This window comes from Hevea brasiliensis, chromosome 11 (genome assembly GCF_030052815.1).
Source record: "Hevea brasiliensis isolate MT/VB/25A 57/8 chromosome 11, ASM3005281v1, whole genome shotgun sequence".
In the NCBI taxonomy this organism is placed as follows: domain Eukaryota; kingdom Viridiplantae; phylum Streptophyta; class Magnoliopsida; order Malpighiales; family Euphorbiaceae; genus Hevea; species Hevea brasiliensis.
This window is the reverse complement of record NC_079503.1, coordinates 45866250-45872313: the sequence shown is the minus strand read 5'-3', so window position 1 is coordinate 45872313 and position 6064 is coordinate 45866250.

The window sequence follows — 6064 nt, the reverse complement described above, 5'->3', positions numbered from 1 at the left end:
GTAACCCCTATAAAAAAATTGCCAAGAACGTAAGTTAAGCATATTGGGACTAGATTTGAGCATATATGAGTTTAATTATTGGATTTATTGTGAGATAAGATACTGAAACACTGTCAATTGTGTGTTTCAAAGGAAAAATACCTGAAAAATCTAAGGGACTGAGTCAAGGCTTAGAGGCGACTCACGTCAGGTTTACGCACAACAAATCTATGTAATTGTTTTCCGATTGAAAATTTGAATTACTATGCTTTATGAAATCATTGTGTTATTTATGAATTGTGTTGTCACTTTATGAGTACAAAAATGACTTTTAAAATTGTTTGGGATCTTTCCTAAATTATTTGAGTATTTTGTTTTGAATTGATTTTGTGTTCACACTTAGCATGACAGTACCACATTATTCCTCCTCCATTTATGGGGTTGAGATCGCTTATTTTCCTCCCTCTCTGGCTTACCAGTTGAGGTTGTAGATCGGATGAGTACTCATTAGCTAGCTGTTAGTAGTATGCCCTAGAGCATATCATTTAGTATGTATTTTGTACATAATTTTATTAAAAGGCATTTCCACTTTTTCGTTTACATAATATATTTATGTGTAATAGAAAAGGTCCATTGATATTTTGTTAGAAATATTATTCTTAAGTTGTTAAGAATATGAGTGACAAAATTTCTAGCACAAAGTATCATAAATAGGTTCACAATCGAGGATACTTCATAATAAGGACATGACTTATCAAGAAAGATTGTATTCATGTTTGTTCCCAAGTTATTTATATGAGATATAAATAAGATGGAATGGTGAGTCTCATGCCATATAACAAACATGATAGGCACTTATAAATGATAAGTAGGCCGAACCAGTGACACTTATGACAAGCACATGGAGTTTACTCTTGTCAATGTTTTGTCATAAATCATATCAGTGCATATAATCTTTAGACCTGAGATAGCACAGTTATCTTGTATATAGGTAGTTTGAGTTTGATACTGCTTTTATACTTGTACTATGTATGGGTATATGGGCATGTGTTGGCTCCTGCTAGTTATATATGGAGGTAGGTGTTGATCAAGATGGAATTTGTTCCTCTAAGTAAATAGGGATAAAATCCTATGTTCATTTAATTGTTCTTGATGTTTCAAGTTCTGGCAGACAGATAGATTTATTCGAGAAAAGAGTTTACGATGAGAAAAATCTTTTAATCAAGAACTGGAATTAAAAGAGAACATAATATTCATAGCAAATGGAGTTTGACATAAACCATGACTCGGCTTGAGTTGGGATTTTGTATGAGAGATTCTGGTGCATGGTAACATATGATTATAGGTTCATTTAAGGTAAATCTTATTACTAATTGGGTGGCCATGGCATGCTATGCTAGGTGTTAACCATGGTCTATGAGGTTCATAAAATGATTTAGAGAAATCATTTATGGTAAGAAAGAGTTCTAATGATATTAAGAGTTGATATCATGTCTCATTGTCAATTAGTGATGAGCCTAGTAAGTCACACACATACACAAGTTATCACCTATTTAAATATGATTTAATTAATTAATTAAAGAGTTTAATTGATTAATTAAATAGGTTTGGTTTGCAATTAAATTGTAAAGTCCCTAGCATGACTTGAAACCAAATCTAAATTATTGGATGTGTAGTATAAATTAAATTTATATTTAAAGTGTTTAAATATGAATTTAATTGATGAGAAATTAATTAATAGAGATTAATTAATTAATTTATATTTGATATAAATTAATTAGAAGAAGAAAAAAATTATTTTGGGTTAAGAACTCAAAATTAAGACACAGGGGCATTTTGGTCATTTCACAGTGTGACACGTGGCACCATGAGATGGTGACACATGGGATTACACATAAGCTTGCCAAATTTTTTTTTTAATCATGTAAGATGATTAAAATCAAGATTAAATATAGGTTTGACACTTGGCACAATGTGATTGGGTCACTTAAACCTAGAGCTAATCAAAAGGTGACATGTGGCTAGGGTTTAATGTGTTAACCTAGCTATTTAAGTGTGGTTATGAAAAGAAAAAATAACCAGCAGCCTCTCCTCTCATTTGTCACGCCACTTTGAGCCTCTCCAGCTATTCTTCTTCATCTCTCATCAATTCAAAGAGATTAGCCATCAATCTCTTGAATTAAGAACACTAGAAATTGTTTCTAGTGTCTTGTTTACATCTTTAATCTCTTAAAAGGCAGAACTTGAATTTCTAATTAATAGAAAAAGCTTTAGAGGCTGTTCAAGGGCTGCCATAGGTGTTCTTGGTGTGGACAAGCTAGAGGGACAACATTTGGTGTACTGAAGACGAATCTCAAAGGCGCAGACACATTGCGATTGCATCAAGAGGTTAGTGTAATCGTTCTTGATTTAATCTAGGGTTCTAAAATTAATCTGATTAATTTTAAAATCTTAAATAGAAAATACAGATCCAAAAACATATTAAAAGAGTTTTAATATGTTGTTTATCATTGAAATCAAATAGATAAAAATAAATCTTGCATGGTGCATGTGACCCTAGGCGAAATTTTTTTTGAATTCAATGGTATAATCTTGTGTTTTTCACGCTTCCGTTCCTTCAATTGGTATTAGAGCCACTATATTTGCCATTTAGATTGTTGATTATATGATTTAATTGTGTGATTTGATCATGAGATGATTGATTCATTGCTGGTTGGATCAAGAGGTGTGGCGGCACACATGGTGAAGCCACCATTGGTGGCGGCAACTATGGTTCCATGGGTGGTTCAAGGTTTGGCTTTTAATTCTGCAATTGTTGTATGATCTAAGGCCTATTCTTTGACTAATTAAAGTGTTTAATTAGTTGTTTTTGTAACACCCTCCCGATAACCACTCCGTACATCCTACTGTTCCGGTGACCGGTGTCGGTCCGGACAGCTAGAATGTCCGGAAAAATATTTAAAGTAAAGTCAGGAACCATAATTAACTCAAATATTAACAAGAAAAATTTAGTAAAAATTTTAGAAATAAAATTTTATCAAGTTAAACGAGCCGGTGCCCTAGCGATGGGTAACCGGAGGGAAGTTGCGGTTCTCGCAACGAGGAGCCCTAGACCCGGGGAAAAAATTATAAAATAATTTTTGGGACTCCAGAGAAGGGTAATTGAGGTTCCCATGGCATTAGAATGCCAAGAAAATACCTAGAAAAATTTTTCAATCGGTACAGACAATTTTGACCCGTTAAGCCAAACGGAGGGCATTTTGGTCATTTCGCCTTCCGAGGTGATTTTTGGCCGACTTGTCCAGTTGAGTAAATAATTAATATGACATAAAATATGAAGAAATATTGCTAGAAATTAAATTGAAAATGAGTAGTGGAGGAAAGGAAAGAAAAATGCAACAAATGCCAATTTATGACAGCAAAGTGATGTCATTCAAGATTACCAACCAATCACCATTAAGCTCCCATTTGACCAAACTAATAAAAGACATAAAAGAAGACCAAATTAAGACATAAATTGCAGCAGCCATCCTCTCCCAAAAAGCCAGCCGAAACCTAGCCATGGCCACCTTCCATGGAAGCTTTTTCAAGCTTTAGATTTTCCTCACTTCCACCCTATTTCTCTAACCTCTCTTCATTAAAACCTTACCCCATATCTTAAACAAGCTCTTGGCAGCCAACAAGAGGAAGGAAATTGAGGTTTAGAGGCTTGGAAAAATCTGCCTAAACAAGGTTAGTGCATATAAATACTCAAATCACCTTTATTCCATGTTAAAGCCTTTAAGTGAGCAAGAATTGGTAACTTAAGTGAATGGAATTTATACTTACGCATGCCTTCAATTTCGGCAGCCCTAAGGGAGGAAGAATAAGGGAGTGTTTTGATGGTTTTAATGGACTTAACATGAATTGGAGATTATGTTTAAGCTATATATTTACGTAGATGTTGAACTAGTGTGTTAAATTGAGGTTTATGGATAAATTGATTTGAACCTTAGGGTTTGGAAAGGTGAAAGTGTGAATTGGCTTAGGAAATTGTTAGGGCACATTGTAATGGTCAATTAGTGACCATTTTAGATGTGTTGACCATAAATGGGACTGAAAAACACTATGGCAAGGTGAGGTTGTAGGCTGCCCTATGGACAGCAGCATAGGGACTGAAATTTCAGTCCCTTTTCACTGCCATAACTTGGGCTGTGCTAGTCCAATTGGTGTTTGGCCAATTGGAAATGAAATTAGGCTTATAATGGCACATTTTTTCTGAAGAAACCATGCCCAAAAGACCAAAGCAAGAGGGCCAAAACTTGGCCCCAATCCGGAACCCTGAAACTGCCTCTGCAGAATTGACCAAATGAACAGTAACTGTTCATTTGGCCATAACTCACTGTAGATTTGGTCAATTAGCCTGCACTTTTTACAGCAACAAGTTAAGACATAGAAAAACAACTTTCATGAAGGAACCTACCCCAAATTATGGCCAGAACCCATTCAACCAAGTGACTCAAGTTACTGTTCATGCACCGTAGATATGGTAAATTTCAGGAGAATGCATATCCGGACAGCCTGGCTTTTTGAGCCATATCTGGAGCTACAAAACTCCAAATGGAGTGATTCAAAAAAGGAAATTCAACTAGACAAAATAAGGAACAACTTTCATGTTTTACATTTCTTCAAATTCCAACAGTAACAGTGTCCAATGGAACAGTAAAGTTGACTCACCAAAACTGAAATTTTCTACTTGTGTGGGTTACACTTTGAAATGATATTAACACTTAATGCCAACAAGTTTTAAACACCAAATGTGGTATGTTGGGAGTGCCAAAGTCAATGTACACATTTTTATTCAAAAAGTCAACATTTTTGTTGACCAATGATGAATAGTGACACCAAAAAAAAAAGTTGAAATTCACGAATTGAAGAATTTAAAAGTTTCAAATGCCCTAGTATACCTAACAAGATTGGTTTGGATAGTTTGGCATGCCAATAGGGTTCGATTAGCGATCGCACATGGCAAAAATGCCATTCGTGATTTCATGGCTTTTAGCCATTCGACTTTGCATTGAGACTTGGCCTTGTGCTCGATATTATTCTGACTTGTTAGCTGTTACTGCACACCGGAGATGCATATGTGACCGATGGTGTGTGACGGCCCGAGTACTAGGTACCCGGTGCGGTTACCCGTTATCTAGTCCAGTCGCCTAGTGTAGGTTACTTGGGCAACCAAATGAATGAAATGAACCAAGTTACTGAATTAATGTATATATAACCATACCAAACAAATGAATCATACACATTCACTATATATTTGTTTTCTTGCTATTTTCTTTTATTTTATTATTGCACCACTAAGCATTATTGCTTAGCGCGTTGCTTTTGCCACGCGTAGGTACTGGAGATCCTGATCGTGAGCCCGTAGACCTCGGTCGGGTGAGTCCATCCGGCGATTCGCTCGATGTCCGTGTCACCTCGTCACTGCGATTGCATTAGTAGGACACTAGATGTCATTTTGTCATTTTGTAATTAACTTTTTATTTTCTCATATGTATTTGGGATTTATGTAATGTATTTTGAGGTTCATGTAAATAATAAAGATTTATGGTCATGTATGGTATTAAATTGAGCATTTAATGCTTGTTTATATATGAGAACCCTGAGAAAGGGATGTTTTGAGAAATGAAAAGGTTGTTGAGACCTGAAATTGACAAATTATTGAGATATTCATATTGAGTTTTATTGATGATATTGGAGTTGAGAATGAATGAAATAGTATATTGGAAGTGTTTTTAACAGGTTCCGAAGAACTGTTTTCTCCATTTTTAGCCGGTACTCCGCCGGATTTTCCTTAAAATCTTCGGAACCTCAAATGAATAATACTTTTGATAAATAGTTAAAATAAATCATATTTCATAAATTAACTTCAAAAGCATGACACAAATTAAGTAAGGTATATTCTGATTGTGCCAAGACACCGTGTGGCATTACTTACTCGGGTATCTTATACGGGTAAGGGGTGTCACATTTAGTGGTATCAGAGCACGGTTTAGGCGTTTCTGGGCCTAGATTGAGTCCATACCATGCATTGCATTTG